This window comes from Euprymna scolopes, chromosome 22, assembly GCF_053919585.1.
Source record: "Euprymna scolopes isolate OS-2025 chromosome 22, ASM5391958v1, whole genome shotgun sequence".
Classification (NCBI taxonomy): domain Eukaryota; kingdom Metazoa; phylum Mollusca; class Cephalopoda; order Sepiida; family Sepiolidae; genus Euprymna; species Euprymna scolopes.
Genome location: NC_136503.1, coordinates 61245608 through 61268859, shown reverse-complemented (window position 1 = coordinate 61268859; position 23252 = coordinate 61245608). Strand labels below are relative to the sequence as shown.

General features: G+C 34.1%; 1 pseudogene; it reads left to right on the top strand.

The window, feature by feature from the left end:
* The first annotated feature begins 2988 nt into the window (after positions 1-2988).
* Positions 2989-3118, top strand: LOC145244054 (U2 spliceosomal RNA; annotated as a pseudogene).
* Positions 3119-23252: the final 20134 nt, after the last annotated feature.

Sequence of the window (23252 nt, the reverse complement as noted above, 5' to 3'; positions counted from 1 at the left end):
TGTAGATCTGGCAGAACGGAAACCATGTTGCATGTCACTAAGAAGCTTATTTCTGCTGAGGTGGTTGACTACTTCTCTATTTAATATGGACTCCAGCAGCTTACTCATGATACACAGGAGTCTTATTGGTCTGTAGTGAGAGCGAGCTGACTTATCACCTGAATTCTTAAATACAGGCCATACTGACGAGGTTTCCCAGGGTGTTGGGAAGCACTTCTCTTTAAGGTAACGCTTAAAGAGTTTTGTAAGTATGGGGGCAAGTTCTGGTTGAAGCTTTTTCATGATTAGAATGCCTCAGACTATACTTGAATCAAGGTTTTTGATTAGCTTGGCGACCTCACACACAGATATTTGTATGTTGCAGAGCGTGTTGTCCGTTATAGGAGAAAATACGGGGAGTTGATGGCCTTCGTCACAACATTTTCTCGAAACGTCTTTCTTTTTTACCACAAGTCGTTTATTACTGTTTTTCTTTCTCCCCGTCATGACACTAGCTTAAAGAGTCTTTCCCTGCGACTGGGGAACCACATTCTATCTCCCTTGAAGAGTGTTTTCTTTCTGTTTCACTACACGCCAGCCGTAGACAAGTCCGAATTTGTACGCGTCATTTTTCTTCTCCCGACCACGTGGTGTCCTTTTTTTTTTCTTCATTTTTTTCTTCTCCCCACCACTTGGAGTCCTTTTATATTTCTTGTCGCGTCAGCTCTCATACACTTCTTAATTCTGCGTGCTTCTTTTTTCCACTACTGCAGCTAATATTATCGCAAGCAAGCTTTGTTACAGCTGCTACGGGTATTTTCCCACGGACTCATACACGCTCTCTTACAAGAGGAGGGGGAGAAGAAAATTAGTTTATTGTTTTTTAAAGTAAACATTACCTCTCTATAATTATTTTATAAAGCTTTACTGCTGCATTTGTTTTTACTTGCAAACGACAATATAATCACTCCGTCGGTCGGTCTGTCGGTCGGCCAGTCTGTTGGTCTCTCCGTAACACTTTCGTGCTGATCCTTTTTGGTTAAGATCAGAGATCTGTTGTTAAAACATGCTGTTCTTAGCTTTTTATGCTTTTCTTGGCCTTTTCGCATTAAACGGAGGAGCAAATAAATACAGTTTTTCTTGGCCTTTTGGCCGGGATCAAAGTGTAGTATCTGTTCCGGCAGATGCTGCACTTAGGATAGTTTGTACCAGTCAATGGAGGGGAAACCCTCTATACTGGGACAATTATTATTTTTGGTAACCAGAGTGACCCCTTTTAGGGGAGCTGGTTTTTACCTCACATTAAAAACGGCCTTGTGCCTAATTTGCTCAGTGGGGGAGCAAATAAATACCATCTGTTCCGGCAGATGCTGCAAACTATGACTAGCTATGACTAGCAAAGACCAGATGTGGGGGCAACCCCACATGTCTGACCATTAACCAGCTCCCATTTCCCACCTCTCGGGAGCTGGTCCCCTTTTTCCCTTCCCCCTCCCTTCACTCCTCACATTAAAAATCGGCCTTGTGCCTAATTTGCTCGGTGAGGGAGCAAATAAATACCATCTGTTCCGGCAGATACTGCAAGCTATGACTAGCTATGACTAGCAAAGACCAGATGTGGGGGCAACCCCACATGCCTGACCATTAACCAGCTCCCATTTCCCACCTCTCGGGAGCTGATCCCCTTTTTCCCTTCCCCCTCCCTTCACTCCTCACATTAAAAATCGGCCTTGTGCCTAATTTGCTCGGTGGGGGAGCAAATAAACACCATCTGTTCCGGCAGATGCTGCAAGCTATGACTAGCTATGACTAGCAAAGACCAGATGTGGGGGCAACCCCACATGCCTGACCTTTAACCAGCTCCCATTTCCCACCTCTCGGGAGCTGGTCCCCTTTTTCCTTTCCCCCTCCCTTCACTCCTCACATTAAAAATTGGCCTTGTGCCTAATTTGCTCGGTGGGGGAGCAAATAAATACCATCTGTTCCGGCAGATGCTGCACTTAAGATAATTTGTACCAGTCAATGGAGGGGAAACCCTCTATACTGGGACAATTATTATTTTTGTCAACCAGAGTGCCCCCTTTTTGCCTACTTTTAGGGGAGCTGGTTTTTACCTCACATTAAAAACGGCCTTGTGCCTAATTTGCTCAGTGGGGGAGCAAATAAATACCATCTGTTCCGGCAGGTACTGCAATCAAAGACCATATGTGGGGGCAACCCCACATATAAAACCTTGGTCAATGTAGGGGCAACCTTTCATACCAATTGTCACTATCCAGCTCCCCTACTCCCCGGGAAGTTAGTCCCCATTTCCCCTTCACTCCTCACATTAAAAAATGGCCTTGTGCCTAATTTGCTCGGAGGGGGAGCAAATAAATACCAACCCTTCATACCAATTGTCACTATTCAGCTCCCCTACTCCCCGGGAGTTGGTCCCCATTTCCCCTTCACTCCTCAAATTAAAAATCGGCCTTGTGCGTAATTTGCTAGGTGAGGAAGCAAATAAATACAGCTTTTCTTGGCCTTCGGGTCAGGATCAAAGTGTAGTATCTGTTCCGGCAGATACTGCAAGCAAAGACCATATGTGGGGGCGACCCCACATATAAGACCTTGGTCAATGTAGGGGCAACCCTTCATACCAATTGTCACTATCCAGCTCCCATTTCCCACCCATCGGGAGCTGGTCCCCTTTTCCCTCCCTCTCCCTCTCTCTCCACATTAAAAAAACGGCCTCGTGCCTAATTTGCTCAGTGGGGAAACAACTAAATACTTCTTGGCCTTTTGGCCAAGATCAAAGTGTAGTATCTTTCCGGCAGATACTGCAAGCAAAGACAATATGTGGGGGCAACGCCACATATAAGATCTTGGTCAATGTAGGGGCAACCCTTCATACCAATTGTCACTATCCAGCTCCTTACTCCCCGGGGAGTTGGTCCCCATTTCCCTTTACCTCCTCACATTAAAAATCGGCCTTGTGCCTTATTTGCTCGGTGTGGGAGCAAATAAATACCATTTTCTTGGCCTTTTGGCCAAGATCAAAGTGTAGTATCTGTTCTTACTGTACTTAATTTTGTAACTTTGTGATATAAAGTGGGAGATCACTTTTTTGTATTAATTTAATGTAAAATGATCACCCTCTTTACAACCAGTCAGTCTCAAAGCCATTCAAATCATTCTCCAGATCATTCAAGTTAATTTTGAAGGATTCTAGTTATTTTTTAAGCATTCAAGTCATTCTTAGTGTCATTCAATTCATCCTTAATTTCAGTAAAGTCTTTCTAAGTCATTTACTTTTTATTTATTTAAGTCATTTCAGCCCATTTTTCGGTCATTTTATTTTATCTTGTAGAATTTGACGTCAATCCTACATTCACGCATTCATTCATTACACGAAAGCACGCGACTAATGGCTATCGACCTTGTTTTTAATAGACTATGTAGTTTTTGCTTTAATGTTAGTAAGGTTTACGTTTGTATTAGCTTTGTCCATATTACAGTAAGATTTTAGTAGTTTGTGATAGGAATAGGAAATCAATTATTTTTTATACAAATAAATTACTTAATACACACCGAGGTAATGCTTTGTAGGTAAAATAAAATAAACAAACAAACAAACAAAAAAACAACCAAACAAAAAAACACAGAATTTACCTTGAGCTCGTTAAACCGTTTCAAGAAAATATTAACCTTGCACGCGTTAAAATGTTTCCAAGGAAGGTTAAACTAATCTTGGTAATGAAATAATGATAACGCTAAGTTTTAGTACTTCTTGCAAAGAGGTATACAAGTCCTTCTATATACAACCCCTGATATTCCCAATTGGTAACCCATCTGGTCCTGGATAATACCAACGTTGTTGTTGTGTCAACGTGATTATAGTGAATGCATGCTGAGAAGCTCTGCTAGTATTAAAAACGGTTTATGCATCGTGAAATTGTCAAAACATATAAGCAGCATTTTTAAACACCGTGTAATTTCTGGCAGGTAAATAAGTACTTCATACTTAAGAAATATAATTTCATTTTCTATGAGCTAATTAATTGGGATTTATAATGTACCTGAGTTTAACGTCACTAATTTTCCGGTTCCTTTCTGTACGGGTCATGAGGTGCATTGCATATGGGAAATGAGATTTGCAGTTTTAGTTTATTATTTTGTAAACGCTGATTAGAAAATCAAGAGGAAACTTTGAATTTTCGGTTTATTTTATTCTCGATAATTATTGATAGATTATTAGAGAGTAAATAACGTGCTACAAAATAATAATGAATGCATAAAACAATAAAAGATTTCGAAATATTACTGAATATAATGTTAAATATTATTAAATAAAGACGATACGTGATACAAGGGTGAAAAAGTCCGATTTTCTTCATAACATGCTTTAAATATTCGTATTATTTGGATTCTTTAGAATACTGTTCCGATTTTGATATTCAAGATGAGGACGTTAGTCCGAAGAATCCAAGTAACACGAATATTATAAGCATGTTAATTTCACGAAGTTTCGGTGGATGTAACCTCCGACCTTCTTCAAGTAGGTCTACAAGAAACCGTGGCGCAGTGGTTAGAGTATTTAGAATAATCAATTGTGTGGGCGACCGACAAATACAATTACCAATTTCCTAGGACTCGGTTCACACCTCTTGAAGTATATACACCCCTCGTGAAGTATATAAATTGTTCCACCTAAATTCGCGAGTTTGACAGAAACATTCTCGAGTTCGACAAGATACACCTGCAAAAGGTCGGAGGTAACATCGACGGAAACGTTGTGAAAATGGCACTCAAGATGAGAATGATGAATCCAAATGATAGGAATAACGAATCCCTATCTTCCAAATTAAAAATTGCTCACACTAATCAGATTTTCATGGGATGTACATTTCCTAGCAAATGAGTAACGATTGTTTGAAATATTAAAATTATAAACTTATAATTAACACCATAATTTACATGCTTTGTTTTCTAAGAGGCTATTTTTTATTTGTTAAATGTAAGTATATTAATAATCTGCATAAGAATAGCATATATATATATATATATATATGTATATATATATGCATGTATATAATATATATATAAAGTTACGTATGCATATACATAATATATATCTATATCTATATCTCTCTCTCTCTCTATATATATATATATATTAAATATATATATTAATATATATATATATATATATATATATATATATATATATATATATATATATTAAAGATTGATATCTGTATAACATGTCCGTAACATTTTTACACGGACTTATGCGAAGACAGTCGAAAAGGATCAAAGGAAAGACATTCGGCTCGACTTTTTCCAGTTGAAAAAACAAGATTATTATTGACGGTCGTTTTATCACTAAACCACAGGCACGTAATTTTCCAAGCCAGCGACACTATATGCGAATCCCCATGTTTTTCCTGGGTTCATTATCCATCCCCAGTCTGCAGCTGCAACCAGCTGCTATGTCTGCAGCTCACTCACGGCAAACGGTTATCCAACCACTTCTTGTTAAAAGTTCGGATTGCATCTTGTTTTAAAACTTTTTCTCGCACCAACATCTGCTTCCAAGTCGCTGCCGCCGTCACCTGATTTAGAATATATGTACTATTTTCTTTCCGTTCTCCTTCTCCGCTGTGACGTCACCTCGCGCCACGGCTTGTTCATTTGTATAATGAGAGGACGCTGGTGCTACGTACGTGTTCGCATCTTCGTTACATATGTACATAAATTTATAAAGTTCGGTTTATATTTATTTATATATCAAGAGGTACCTTTAATAAGTTTCCAGATTTATTTGTCAGGCATTTCAAATTGTCATAGACTTTTGAAAATTCAGTATGTTATTGCTATACATCTTATGGAATGACTGCCTAGATTTCAGGCTTGAATGAACAACAACGACAGGAATCCTGGTTGTCATAGGTGGTGTATTTAAAAAATGCAATCTGGAGGTGAGGACACATTAAAAGCACGATATGCAATAAAATGTGACTTTAAAATTGGAAAAATGCCACAGAAATGTTATGAATGCTTCAGATTTCACTTGGGCATTCTCACATGAATCAATCATGAGTTTGCAAGTGACATAAGCAATTCAAGGAAAGCATGGAGTCTGCGAGGGATGGTATAAGGTATGGGAGGAGAAGAAAGTTATAACATAAGAGTTAATTGGCCAAATAAAGAATTTCATGGATAAGAAGCGTTATGTATCTATGGAGATATTACACCCTTGGTCCGGTTTTAAAGGCATGACATTACTTTTGACCGCAGCTCACAGACTTAGGGTCATGCGTGCACCCGTGACGCCGCCTGCGGCACCAGCTTAGAGAAGATTAAGGGACTTTACTACAAAGGGTGGCCACTAGACTGGTTCCTTATCAAGCCTATTGCCCGACTCCAGTCGAGTTTAGGCAAAGTTAGTTGTCTATTAGATTTTCCTGGATCTTCAATTAAAACAGTTAAAAGCAAAGCTTTCACAAATACGAGCTAAAAATTAATCATGTAATAATGATAAACAGAAGGCGGAAATATAGTTTTTATATTTTTGCTGGGTTTTACTTTTTTTTATAAACAAATAAAACAATAATCAAGAAGTGAAAGTAACTGTGAAGGGGTGAGATTTTACTGCTTGTTGGGTTTGTCGGGGGTATTTACGTAGAGAGGGTACACGTGCTAGTAGTTCGTCGGAACATTCACCGTTAAAGTACTTGTAGAACGGGCAGAGGGATGCTACATTACGTCGATGGGACAGACGCTTAAGCTTGGATGACAGTTCAGGATCTATTAGGTTGGCGACTCTCTTTTGAACCTTGTCCGAAATAGAATCAACAGTCTGTCCAGTGGTACATTTGCGCCGACAAAATATGGTAGATTCAAATGCCGGGTGGCAAACAATCTAAATGTCCGTCTAGATGAAGAAAATTCACAAATCTGCTTCACATGCGAGTCCAATTTCAGTGAACCACGCGGGGAAAGAAATGCTCTTTTTATTTTTCATGTCGCCCTGAGATGGGACAGCGTAACATTTTTGAAATTTCATTCTCTTCAACCCTTTTGACTTTTCAGAGCCCAGTGAAATACATCCATCGCTTTAAACCGCCAACTCAGACTCCCCTTGCCTCTCCCCTACCCCCTCTCTTTCTCTTCTTCTTAGGTGCTACGGATATTCCGTACATGTCGTAGCGTCCCCATCTCAGGGCCTCCGGCCTTGCATCAATTCTAAAAATAGCCTGTCACTAAGCCGACACCATCGACACCCATAACGTCGCAACGCTAACATCACAATGACTAATGTATACCCATTAAGCCTTATCCTCGAGTGGCCTCTGGACCTTGATAAGTGGTGACCCCCATGTAAAAAATATCGTCTGATTTATTCCTGCCATGGACTTACGTCCACTGCGCGACTTAGGTCCACAGTCCGGTCTTCTTTTTCCTTTTTTTTTTTTGCCCCGGCGTTTCCCGGGCCTACGACAATGATAAAGACAATACGTTCACATTTGATGTTAGTATAAGAACTGCACACGCAATCATTCGCCAGTAACTTCAGATGCGGAAGATTTGTGTAAAGTTTGTCCCAAATGTATCCATCGTTGTCACAGACTTTTTTTTTTACCAAGATAGGCGTCAATACAGTTTCTCACCCTCCCTATAGTCTAGACCTGGCTCCCTGTGATTTTCGGTTATTCCATAAACTCAATCGTAATCTTAGAAGCTGTCCTTATTGGACGATTGAAGAGATTAAAGAGGGTTTGACGAGAGTCATTGTTACGCTTACACACGATAACTTCCACCGGAACGTCAAGAAGTTGTTCGAACGGTACAGCAAGTGCATTGTGGCAGGAGGAGATTACTTCGAAGAGGACTAGAGTTTTATGTGTGTACTATCATTAAAAGTTCCCATACGAAAAGTCTGAAGCGTTTCGTATATAATACATTATATATATATATATATATATATATATATATATATATATATATATATATATATATATATACATATATATATACATATATATACACACATATATATACACATACACACACACACACACACACACACATATATATATATATATAAGTTTCGTGGTTTAATTTTTAATTCTCAAAAAAAAAATAACAACATATAGAGGCATATATTCGATTTAAAAATTTATTGCTTGACAAAGGAATATATAGAAAGGGTTATTTTAATTTCCTTAATCCATGGATTTTCAACAATGGCTCATATCAGCAGAGCAAAATGTTCAGCTGCGAATGGACGCTATTTTGCTTTTCAGCACAATTATTGAAAATAGTTTTTGAGTGATTGTGGATAATTATATGGAGAAAATTATACGAAAAGAGAAGTTGATACAACCTGGGTAGTCCATTATCGGAAGGAGTCATTCGGAGTTAGGAATCCGGGTGGGCAGAAAATAGGCCCATGTGAGAAAGTGATATTCCCATATAGCGAAAGCGTACTGGTCCTTCTTGATATTTCGAAAAGTATACCGGCCTGTCTTATTCGTTGTTGCATTGATTGTGTGTTATTTACTGTGGTTCAAATGCTGAGAAGATATTAATAAGCTTTTTCGGCGTATAAGACGTTAAAATAAATCATCTGTAAAAACCAATACTTCATAATATATCCGGTGTTGTAATGTCTAGCCTAGGCTAAACAAATACGGTTTCGTGATTTAGCAATCGTCTTATTCAACCGATATATGATACATTTATAAAAAAAAAACCTGCTATAATTTTATACTTCTTATACTTAATACTTATCAGACGATCGCCTTATACGCCGAAATATACGGCACATACAACGATTCTAAATCGATTACTTTTAACTCAGCTACAGATCTGTCTACTACGTCTCATGTGATGAAGCCTGTACAAAGTTGAAATAAATTCATGAGATTGGGCTAAGTGTGTTTAATTTTTTTAAATCTTATATATTTTGTTGTGTCAAGGAACTGTCATTACGGAAAACACGAATACGAATGTTTGTTAGAAAAGGTAATTTGTATTGAAACAAAACAAGGTATACAGAGAGCAATAGCTATTGCACTTCCCGCTAAGATGAGGTGATAAGGAAATACGATATGCCAATAGACAGAGTCGGTATTACTCGTTCTGGTTATACAGTTAGAACAATCTCATATCTTGTGTATGGATGAGTCCCCACTACACCCCACTCTTAAGCATTTTTTTAAAAAAGCTTATTAATATCTTCTCAGGGTCGATGGTTAGTGTTTGGTTAATTGTCTTTCCTCCGACTGGCCATTTTTGTTGGGGTGGGTCGAGGCCGAATGTCTCGAAAATGGCATGGATCGGCTGTTCCTCTGCGTGCAATAGGTATCTAGTGTCGTATAAGTGACATATTTTTAATTCGTTTCGGTGGAGTTTATGAACTTTTTTTCTATCCTTTGTTATATACCGGATACAGCCAATCTTTTACAATTTGAGTTAAGGTTTGCGTTTCTTTAGTAACATCGCTCATTAATTTCTGAACGACATTTATATATTCGCATCGTCCTCTTTTCCTCTTTTATCGCTACTACTACTAACAACCTCTATTCCCCTGCACTCAGTACTCCTTGTTTCATTCGCCCTTGTTTTTGTATTGACGTTTTAATATTATGTAGGTGGATTCGCTTTTTTCTTCTTCAAACCAGATAAGGGAATAGAATTATATCAGACGTTTTTTTTTTTAGAGATGCGGCATATAGAACATGTTGGAAACATTTATTTCAACTACATCATAATTTGCATCAGTTTAGTTCAACTGTTTACAGTTGCGACTTATTTTAAGCATTTTTATGCTATTAAAAACAAGTGTTGGAATGATTAATTGAAAACGCAATTGAGAATTGGGGATATCGGATAAAAATGGTGTCTGTTTTCTGAACAACATCTCAATTTCGTTGCTCAAGTGCAGTTAGCTTGATATCTTTATGTTTCGAAAAAAAAATGAAATGTTCGAAGCCGATGCAGTCGAACCATCTTCGTATTTGTTCATCCTCCATGCTTCTCAGGTAGATATTGGTTTTTGTGTTTCTCTGAACGCTTCAACTGATTTTCATTTACGTTTGAACAAAACGTCTTTTATATGCAACTCTATTTGCGACGCTTTTATTTTCTGGTATCTTTTTAATTGTTGCTGCGTTATATTTCGACATATTTTCGAATCATACGCGGAATTTCTTCAATGTCTTCTTTGATTTTCTGTATGCAATTAATATGAAAATGTCTTAAATTGTTTTTCACAAACAGCTCTATTCTTAAGAGATTTGTAAAGTAGCTTTTGTTTCTTTAACATTCCCCAGTTTAAATATTTTCTGATTAACATTTGTCTACTTTGCAGTCACTGCAAGTGGGCTTTACTGTTTTCTGCGGAGTCGGTTTGTTTAATTTATTTCACGTATATTAATTTATAATTAAAAGGCCCGACCCAGTGTCCAACTGTTACTTGCGTAAATCTTTGTGTCTTTGTCGGATTTTTTCTCTCTACATTTTTGATTTGCGTTTAATTATAGAATGTGACATTTTGTGTGTATACTTGCTAGGCTTTTGACAAGTTTTCTTCTGAAACGGGCAGATATTTTCGTAGTGCAATACTCCGCATCGGTAACATGAGCTTGGGGGTAAGTAAGTTTTTTTTATTTCTGAATAGTTAGATCGTTTTGAAAATGTAAGTACCCATTTTCTTTTACGGGAAGTAATTCCTTGCTTTATACTGAGAATGTGGCTGGACATATTCATATTTTTTCTTTTTTAGAGCAGCCATTTTCAGATGTGTACTTTACTCTCCTGACGAATGCTACGCCCGATTTCTCTAGTTTCTATAGAGTGAGATTGGGTTCGCTTTCGAGTGTTGTTAATACTCCCGTCTAATCTCAGCATTTTTGGTCGACACTAGGCCTTGTGCAAATATGAGATATTCAAACCATTTGCCGATAATTCTGCGAATATAATGTTACAGTGCTTGTTTACGACGGACGTTAAATGATCTTCGTTGTCCCGCATAATCAAATTTAAACATCGCCATCTTCAATAAAATAGATATGAATTGGGACTGAAAATGCTCTGATAGTAGCCTAATGGTTTCCGACAACTTCCGTTTTAATGGTACCAGACAAGTCTTTGTAGCTCTTCATCGTTTGAGTTTTTTAGTTACTGAATAAGACACATTACTTTTTTAGAACAAGCCAAGTATATCTATCTATCTCTGTATATATATATATATATATATATATATATATATATATATATATATATATATATATATATATATATAGCCAGTAGAGTTTAGTTTCCTAGAAGTACATCCAATGAAACAACATGTGTCTACCAAAATAGTGCTCAATGAGTGAACAGAGCAGGTATATTAATTTTATTTATACAAACATTAATGGCTACATATGTGCATACATGTTTCTGTAATCACCCACGTTGGGGGATTACGTCTTCAGGCCAAGAATTACCTTCAAAAGTGACATTTCCACCAAATACATTTTTCTATTTCGTTTATCAAGTTAAAATACAACCTGGGTGGGAGTCAAAAAAACAAAAAAACGGTAAAAGGATGAGTGAGGTCTTTGAAGATAATAAACATCTTTTTTCTTTTTCCCTTCCCCCATCCAACCTAACTTTTGGCTTTTTATGGCATAGGGTACTTGAGAGTTTAGTTTTCTTGTCTTAGAGTCTGTAAGTTAATAACCTTAACTATGGTCAACCAAGTACTGACCGGTGCCTTTTAATCTACCTCCACCCACACATACATGCAACACACATATAACACACACATACACAGACACCGCCAACACACAGATACACACATTAATACATATATTCAAAAGCGAATCCATGCTGAACGCTCTTTGTTTTATTTACTGAAACTAGACTATAATTCTGAAACTACGTAGAAATAAAGTAAAAATTACATTAAGGTAAATAAAACAAAACAAAAACAAAAATAAAAAATAAATAAATAAGAATAAAAATAAATTTAATTAAAACAAATAAACCAACAAAATATGAATAAATATAAAGCCCGAAAGTTATCTAAACCCCACATGTACCTATATGCGTGTATCAATACACTTATAAATGTCTACATTTATCTACACCCGCGCATATATACACACACATTACAGACATACAGAGACAGATAATAGTGTTTTTCTTTACTTATGTAGCGTGGTAACCTCTTCGTATATGCAATATTATACTACCCGACTACAGACGGGTGTATATATATATATATATATACATACATACATATATATATATACACACACACATATGTATATACATACATACATATACACATATATACACATACACACATATACATATAAACACACACACAACAGACATACACACATACATACATATATATACATATCCACACATACATATATATATAACATATATATAAACAACATTCGGACATCCATACATTTTTGTAATCTATATTGTTACAACAATTCTATCGAGGCAGCCTATTCTAATAGTTCAGAAATATACATGTATATACATACATCTACATACAATAGACACAGAGATACATCCACATACAAACATACACACAGATATATAGATACATAGATATATATATAAACATACAAACATACATGCATACATAAAATACACTTATACATACAAACTCACACAAATATAGACATATACATATATACATGCATACATGTACCATGCCACCAAATGATACATCTAAAGTAGAAACAGACATGAATACAGTTACTATATAAATTCACTTTTTCTATCAAATTCCACACGTCTAGTTATGTTTCATGGCCCCATCCGCTTGTTATACTTTCCTAAGTTGTAGGTTTTTACCGTAAAAATTGACACTCTGTAAAAATTTATATTGAATTCAGCATGAATTTCATAGGGTTATCCTCATATTTAACAAACATTCTTTCGATGGTAAGGCAGATATACATAAGATGTATCACGATACAATAATAATATATAATAACATATGACAGAAATCAGAGTATTTAGGTTATACAAACCGAGTATATAAGCTTATATATTGTAGTACTTACCTTCATCTTTGTTTATTCACTCTAATACCCTTATTCCCTTTTCTCCCATTCACCCTTCATTCCTTACTTTCTTTCATCTATTTATTTCTTCATTTTTTTTTATATTAATAAATTATTTTTCCTACCCGGGTATATAAAGATCATATATCCATACATGCACACACCCAACTGCTATAAGTACAACTAACCCCCATCAAATAACCCCCCACAAAGAGGATAAGTGAGGTCACAACTATAATCATACCCGTATGGGTTACGTAAGTCACTTAATATTCTACTTCATCGAGCAGTTATGGTATTACTAGCCGAAATAAGTACCTGTATGAAGGTATATTTGAACCAAATGAGTAATAGATCGTTTTGAGTGAAGCTCGTAATAATGTATGCATATGGATATTTTTGGGTGTGTGCATGTATGGATATATGATCTTTATATACCCGGGTAGGAAAAATAATTTATAGTAGTATAATAGTATATATACGAAGAGGTTACTACGCTACATAAGTAAAGAAAAACACTATTATCTGTCTCTGTATGTCTGTAATGTGTGTGTGTATATATGCGCGGGTGTAGATACATGTAGACATTTATAAGTGTATTGATACACGCATATAGGTACATGTGGGATTTAGATAACTTTCGGGCTTTATATTTATTCATATTTTGTTGGTTTATTTGTTTTAATTAAATTTATTTTTATTCTTATTTATTTATTTTTTATTTTTGTTTTTGTTTTGTTTTATTTACCTTAATGTAATTTTTACTTTATTTCTACGTAGTTTCAGAATTATAGTCTAGTTTCAGTAAATAAAACAAAGAGCGTTCAGCATGGATTCGCTTTTGAATATATGTATTAATGTGTGTATCTGTGTGTTGGCGGTGTCTGTGTATGTGTGTGTTATATGTGTGTTGCATGTATGTGTGGGTGGAGGTAGATTAAAAGGCACCGGTCAGTACTTGGTTGACCATAGCTAAGGTTATTAACTTACAGACTCTAAGACAAGAAAACTAAACTCTCAAGTACCCTATGCCATAAAAAGCCAAAAGTTAGGTTGGATGGGGGAAGGGAAAAAGAAAAAAGATGTTTATTATCTTCAAAGACCTCACTCATCCTTTTACCGTTTTTTGTTTTTTTGACTCCCACCCAGGTTGTATTTTAACTTGATAAACGAAATAGAAAAATGTATTTGGTGGAAATGTCACTTTTGAAGGTAATTCTTGGCCTGAAGACGTAATCCCCCAACGTGGGTGATTACAGAAACATGTATGCACATATGTAGCCATTAATGTTTGTATAAATAAAATTAATATATATATATATATACATATATATATGCATATATGTATACAAGTGCCCTTGTCTGCGTATGTGTGTGCGAAATCCTCGCTACTAAACTATTCTGCCAATCTTTTGGTCTATAGACTTGAAACTTTATATGTAGGAGATTCCGACACATGGAATAAATTCGAGTTGGTTTTCATTTGGCAAAAATAGCTACTAAAGGTTCAATATTAAAATAAAATTGAAATTTCGAGGACGTAAGTCGACTTAAAGTTTATTCTCTACTCATGCACGAATACATATGCATACACATATGTTTAACTGCTTTCATTATTAAAGTTTTGATATCTATCTGCCATTATGTCGAATACTACTATAAAGCTGTTTTGGTTTCTATTCTAACTGGTGGCACCAACTCTGTATTATTTTAATCCTTACAATTCGAAAGGTGTCATGTATGATGAATAAAGACTTATTTCTAAAATAATAAATACGGACTCCCCATGAATTACAATATCATATTCATACGTATTTTACTATCGGGCTATGCCAAGCACCGTGCTGATATATATATATATATATATATATATATATATATATATATATATATATATATATATATATATATATATATATAATTTTAATTTTGAATTATATATTATCAATCACTGTACCAAATATATTTGGTAAGGTCAATCACTTTACCAAATATATATATATATATATATATATATATATATATATATATATGTATATATGTATATATATATTTGGTAAGGTGAGTGATAATTAATAAATCAAAATTAAAATTAAAAAATAAATATCCGTTTCATAAGAAGTAACACAACAAAGCCAATAAATTGTACGATCGTTTCAGAAACGATGTTTTTTATTGTGACAGACATTGAGTCAAGGACAATAATTGTAGGATATAGTTTTTTTGAAAACAAAGTCTCCTCATTAGCAAAATATTGGGTGCTTGTTTTTTTAAATAAAAGACACCATAAATAAACCTAGCATTAAAGTAGTGCAGATGAATCTGGAAAATATTAAAATACAAGGAAAAATAGTTAATTACTGATGAAGATAAGTAAAGTAACATTGGTTTATAATAAAAGTTAGAATAAAATTACAAAGCTGTGTTTAGAGTCAACGTTAGAATAAAATTACAAAGCTGGGTTTAGAATAAACGTTAGAATAAAATGACATAGTTGTGTTTAGAATAAACGTTAGAATAAAATTACATAGCTGTGTTTAGATTAGATTAAATTTCAATACACTCCGCTCTATAGAAAATTGCTCTAACCCCTTTTAAATATATATATATGTGTGATTTTTTGTGCATGTATACATATAGATGTGTATTCATATGTGTGTATATTTTTGTATGTATATATGTATGTGTATATGTGTGCACACGTACATATGGATGTGCATATGTTGTGCGTATGTATGTATATAGATGTATGTCTCGGTATGAATATGACTGCATTAGTCTATTAACGTTTCATTCTCCATCATAGAGACAATTGTCTTTTTCTTTTTCTTCTCTCTTTCTCTAATACTTTTTATTAATCTCCCTACCCATACCAATCTTCAACCTTGTACTCACACGCTACTCATCATTTCAACGAACACATTTGCAAACTTCTTTTCCTGACACGTGAAAATTAGTTTACGATAAGAACCTCCCCCCACACCCACCCTCCTATACAATCCACAGTTTCAGTAAAATTATGACCCACTTTAATCATTTTATATTTACATCCAGCTTTTCAAAAACAAAAGGTTGAAATGCGGTGTCTTCATTTTTTATCCTCTTTTTTTTAGAGAGCTCGACACTTTTTTTATGTTTTTTTTAAGAACTCCCTTTTTCCCTTTTCTTTTCTGACGTCGGTGGTGTCAGGGTTGCCTGAGAAAATCTCATTGACTGAAACAGATGGCTGCTTGTAGCAACCATATGTAACTGGTTAGCTTAAAAATATTTCGCTCTTCTTATTGAGCACTATTTAGTAACCTCGTTGTATTCATTAATCCCGACTTCTGAACATCTCAAACTTATAATATTTAAATATATATATATATATATATATATATATATATATATATATATATATATATATATAGTTATCCACACACAGTACTATTTGGCTGTTTCTAGAGATCATCAGTGCGGCTAGACAGGCAACTGCTTCAAGCCAGGATCAAAACCCGACCGCCCAAATGACAGTCAAGGCTTTTTACCATTACGCTATACAGCTGTTGCTGTGTGGGTAATGAATAAACGATGTTTTAACATCGTCCAAATGTCTCCGCTCGATTTGTTTACACAAAGAGCGTCGCTTAATACGTTAATGGCAGTAGACAGGGCGCATAAGACTCATCCACATACAGTACTGTTTCGCAGCTCATCAATATATATATATATATATATATATATATATATATATATATATATATATATATATAATTCGAAACACCATAGAGTAAGTTTTTTCCTTGTTTTATTTGTACTGCTTACCGAATAATGACAATTTAGTATAGCTTTCTTATAGGTTTATAAGCTTTTTAAAATTTGAATAAATTTTTAATATCAAGATTTATATATATATATATATATATATTATTTTGTGTACAGAAAGTTGTTAGATGAGACAAGTAATATAAATATAATATATAAATCTAAATTACAATACGCTCTTATTTTAGGATTCGCCTCTTAATTGAGCACTCTGCTGGATTTCTTAAAAAAAAAACTAATCATATATATACATATATATAATGTGTTATATATATATATATATATATATATATATATACATATATATATATATATACAGGTGTGTGTGTGTGTGTGTGTGTGTGTGTGGAACGATAAAACTGTCGCCCTAAGAAAAGATGACACGATTCCATTTACGTTTGATGAAAACCGGTTTTATTTTTCTGTTGCAGACCATCTATTAATTGGCCGGTTCAACGCTTGAGAACACAACTCAATGTACCGAACGACAGTTATGGGTTTTGGTGTTCTTTCAAGTGAAGGCCACATCATGGCTCCTCACATCTTCGAAGTCGGCTTGAAAGTCAACACCAAAAATATACCTAGATGTGTTGAAGAGTGTGGTCATACTCTGGTGCAAATCAGGTTGCCGCTGGTAGACCCCGAGTGTGGCAGCTGGACTGGACGCCGGCTCACAGAGACATAGGCTTCTTTTCAGAAGGTGTGCTACGACTAATGTGTTTTCTGTTAAAAGAAACCAGTTTTGTTTATGTTTAAACTTACAGTTGTCCGCGTCGGCGAAGACAGCGATGTTGTTATATTTCATGTTAATAAAAAAACAATTGAATATAAATGCAGAAATATTTCGAAGCTAAAATGGTCAATATATAACTACATAATTAATGCGTCATTTAAAAAAAAAACACCGTAAGCGAAGTGTATTTAATGGTATTAGAACTAAGTTTTCTAGATCTTTTGACTAAGTCTTCATTGTCGTAAATATGGCTCTTATTTGCGCCATATTTTAATGTTATTAAGCGATCGTTTATAAAGCGAATAATATTATTCTAGAATCTGAAAATTTTTAGAGCTCAGCCAAAAATAAATCGACGAAATTATGGAAGGAAGACTTTAATATTTGTGGTCGGAAATAGAAAATATCATATATAATTGCCAGTTACGATATGCGTGGATCATGTAGAATTGTTTCATAGAGACTAAAAGTAGCGGTGGTAGGAGTAAATATTTAGAGAGAAAAAAGGGAATTCTTTTTTCTCTAGATGTTTCGATTGTGATGGTGTTGCTTGTCGTACGTAATGTAGATTCCACTATCACGAATGTTGTTCGAAATTTACTTATGATAGTTGCTATTAAGCTATACACATATGCACACACACACACACGCACACACATACACACACACACACATATATATATATATATTGAATTAATATGTGGCATCTCTTATTGCAAACCTACGATACATTCGTCCAGAAGAGGAATTTCTGCGGCCATTTTTATCATATAGTAGATAATATTGGACCCAATATTTTGTTATGATTTAAAAAATAAATAAAAAATGACTCACGTGCTACCACTTACTATTTACTTTTTCCTTTGACGTTAATGCCTGGGCTAAACAACATGTTTGCTGGGAGGCTAAAAATTACAAAATGAACCAATAGCTATGAAGTTACGCATGCATATTCGTAATTCCGTTGCTCGACCTTCACCTGGCAAATTCCATTTTTTTAATTTTCATACTTTGCACCGATTTTCCCCGGCTAAAATCCAAATATAAAATTTCACATGAGTTCGAATATGCTATATATTAAGGTCTATGTTTGTAGACCAAAAACTGTCAGAAGAGTTTAATTAGCGAAATATTTTAAACAAATATATGTACGCATATATTATTATATATGGAAGGAGTGTTGGGTTTACTGTAACCTTTTTACGCAAATTTTACGCAAATTTTACGCAATTTTTACGCAAGTATAAATCATGCAGAATATCAGCATGAAGATAATTACACGTAATAGTTAACTACAGAAAAATCATCTTATGAGAAAACCGAAAAAACTAATACGGAATTAATTAAAATTAATGTTTAAAGGAATATGCAAATAAGCTAGATCTTTTACAGATGAATGCCATTCCAGGATCCATATATAATAAAATTGTATTTTCTTTTTAAATAAATAGATAAAAAGTTTTTTAATGTGCATATCAATGCACAAAACCCCCCCAAATTTTTAGAAGTGTGTATGTGTATATTTATACATGTGTGTGTGTACTATATATATGCATATAAATATGTAAATATATGTGAGTATATATTAAATATATGTATATATGTGTGTATATATATGTATATATTTATGAATATATATATATATATGTGTGTGTGTGGGTGTGTAAATGCTATTTGTTTTTTTGTTTTGCGGTACTCTTTTTGAAAGAACTCAATTATTTTTATGAAAGTGCATTTTTATGTTAATGCGAGTGGGAATAATTTTACTTTTGACTAATTTAGTACTTCTAAGATTCAGCCACTCTAATGAGTCGTAGACGACCAAACACGTGTCAGTGGAATAATTATATTTTAACAATATATATATATATATATATATATATATATATATATATATATATATATATATATATATATATATATATATATATATATATATACTAGCCTGTGTGCCCAGCGTTGGCCGGGTGTTTAGAGGTGTGTATTGAGCAAAAAAAAAAAACACCCAAAAAACAATGTGTTAATAGGCAGGTAGGCAGGCTCGAACCCGTACCGCGAGGAGAAGAACTTGAAATAATTTTTTTAAGAAAGTGACGTCTTTGCCGTTGCCGAGCTCGCACGTTGAATATCGTGTCAGTTTCAGACATGATGGAAGGCTCCTATGACTATTGGGATTTGTACATTACTAGCCACCAAAAAAAAAGAAATCTTGCTTTCATTAAACGGAGATGGGACCATATCTTTCTAGAGCGACCATTTTATTGTTCCCCCTTTTATAACAAATTCTGAACCTTTATCTTGTCGAATTATTACTACATATTTATTTTGTTGAGTTTTCCTAATAGCAAAATGTTATTATATCAAGTAAATTCTAAATGGGATACTGGCGTACTTGTATTGTTCTTATCAAAGTAATTTAATCTTGCAAATGTGACCTCTTATCTTAGTTTCAGAAACAAGTGAAAGTCTCACTGCCTGAACCTTAAGGGTTGGAAATTCAGAAAATACTTCGTTTTAATATAAAAGCCTATTCTTGTTTTTAATGATAATTCCTCATTTATGTATGTGCTATAAGCTCTGGATTCTTCTGTGTTTGCAAAATTACAAGCGTTTCTCCTCACTTGTAGTTTTTGCAAGATTATTTCTGCTTTTCTAATATATCATATTTTTTTTCTTGTTTCTACTCGTTGTTACTGTAAAAAAGAATACATGCACCCCCACATACACATATATGTATCGTTCGATTGTTCTCTCTCACTCTCTCTCTCTCTCTCTCTCTCTATATATATATATATATATATATATATATACTCCTTTACATATCTCTTACACAGATCATCATCATTAATAATATAATAGATTAGTTATTAATAATAACCGTTGACATATCCTGTAGCTACAACAAATCTCTCAAGATCTCAAGTGCTGTCTACCTCTTCTGATAACCTCCGAAAATGACTTTGTGTCATTGCGATAGCCGCTTACCATTGATTTTTTTGCTGGCAACGACAATTGAACTTCAATTTGATTTTGCTAGCAATACACCTCTCAATGTTCCATTATTACGTGCACTGTTCCAGTGAAGAATCTAATTTAGGCTATCTCTACTCAGGTTTTTCTATTTGTCTTAACCTTTCACAACTGATTTTTTTTTGTGATAGCAGCGAAGACTGATATCCATTTTGTATTTATTCATCTTATTTTTATTTCATTAATATAGTATTTTACACACGCACCGACACACACACAAACACACACACATATATATGTGTGCGTATATATATATATATATATATATATATATATATGTATATTAATAAATACAAACACACACGCACATATATATATATATATATTTGGTAAAATTGGTAATTAGTAAAAACATGAAGAGAGTGTTCAGTACTATTGCAGAGCAAATGTGTGTTTTATTTTTATTACCGTTTTATCTGTTTGTTTACACATGTTTCGGGCCATGTTTACGATCCAACAGCCTCGTCACACCTTGCAGAAATCGTTGTTAGTATTTGGAAGAAATACGAGAATAAAGGGGGTAAGAGATAATAAGGTGGAGGGAGACGGGTATCGACTATATTTAAGTTCTGAAGGTTAAAATACATAAAATTGTAGTGTGTGTGGGGGTAGCAGATTTAGGTAGGCGTGGGTTGAGATATATGGATATAGGGGAGAGGGTGGAGGGAGGATAGTAAAGAAAAAAAGAAAAGGGAGGAGAGAGGGGGAGGAGTTTCAATTTTAAGGTTTTAAAATATTGACTGCTATTTGCTTGTTTAGCCAGGTATATGAAATAGATGAGAGGGAGAGAGGGAGAGAGAAAGAGAAGGAAAGAGAGAAAGGGTTTTTATAGGTGTCATATGTGCTTGACGAGTAAAAGGTCCCATTTAGATTTTTCGCAGTCGCTATAAGTCGACTTGTTCATTTCAGTTGACAATGAGTTGTTTTAGGTAGTTAAGGATTAATGCATACGCCAACGCACGCGCAAATAAGCATACATACATACACAAACATATGCACATTTCTACACATCCACATAAAGACACATACGCACAGACACACATATATAAACAATGTATATGTAGACATACATGTATCTATATGTAGACACAACTTTTATACACATATACATACTCATATATATATATATATATATATATAGACATATATACATATATATATATACACCTACATATATACATATACGTGGAGTAATAGATCTCCAGTAAGAAGTAGATGCACATATACATACATATACTCACTTTTACCCATATACATATATATACAATTACATAAATATACATATTCATAAAATATAAATATACAGACATATATATATATATATATATATATATATATATATATATATATAGGGAAAGAGAGAGATATGTCTATATTTATACCGAGTAAATAAAGTAAAGTTAGGATAAATAAATATATACACGGGTGTAGTTAATAATGCGAGGTTAGGTAGACGCATTGTAAGATATGTTCAAAAAACATATTGTTGGTATAATTTTTAGGGTCTGTATTGATGTGAATTGCTTATTAGATATGGATTAGGTTATAGTGTCTAAAAATATAGGGATCTAGATAAAAGTAGGGGTGAAGATAGGCATAGAGATAGAATAAATTAATAGATTGAGAGATTTTTTTCAAAAAAGAAGGGGTATAAAGGAAAGGCTAAATATTATGAGAATGGTGGTTAAGTTATAATGAGCCAGGGGTTCTTGTAGTTTTGTTAAATTCATATATATATAATGGGTGGGCTCCTAACATGGTGCTTTGGGCAGTGGTTATGCTTAACTTTATTTTCAGTGTCAAACGTATTGTGGATATAAGCATCGATATACATACAAACACATACATGCATATAAACTCAGATATAGATATACCAATATACATTCATGTATATACACACGACCCACTGGCATATACATTCATACACGCGCACATAGAAACATATACATAAACACATATAAGGATATATATATATATATATATACATATATATATATATATAGACCCAATCATTCCCGTACATACAGATACATATACATATGCACATGTATCTTCTTTTTTTAAATCGTGTATTTATTTATTTATTTCTCCTAACTTTTCTTTATTTACTTGGTATAAATATACCCATGTCTGTGTATCTATGTCTGTATATTTATATGTTTTATGAATATGCATATTTATGTAATTGTATATACATGTATATGGGTATATGTGTGTTTATGTATGTATGTAAATGTACATCTACTTCTTACTAGAGATCTATACCTCTACGTATATACATATATGTAGTTGTGTGTATATATATATATGTATATATGTCTATATATATATATATATGAGTATGTATATGTGTATAGGAGTTGTATGTATGTGTGTTTGTCTGCATATAAATACATGTATGCCTACATGTACATTGTTTATATATGTGTGAGTAGATGTCTGTATGTGGATGTGTAGAAATGTACATATGTATGCGTATTTGCGCGTGCGTTGGCGTATGTATTAATCCTTAACTACCTCAAAACAGCTCATTGTCAACTGAAATGAACAAGTCAACTTATAGCGACTACGAAAATTCTAAAAGGAACCTTATACTTGTCAAACACATATGACACCTATAAAAACCCTTTCTCTCTCTCCCT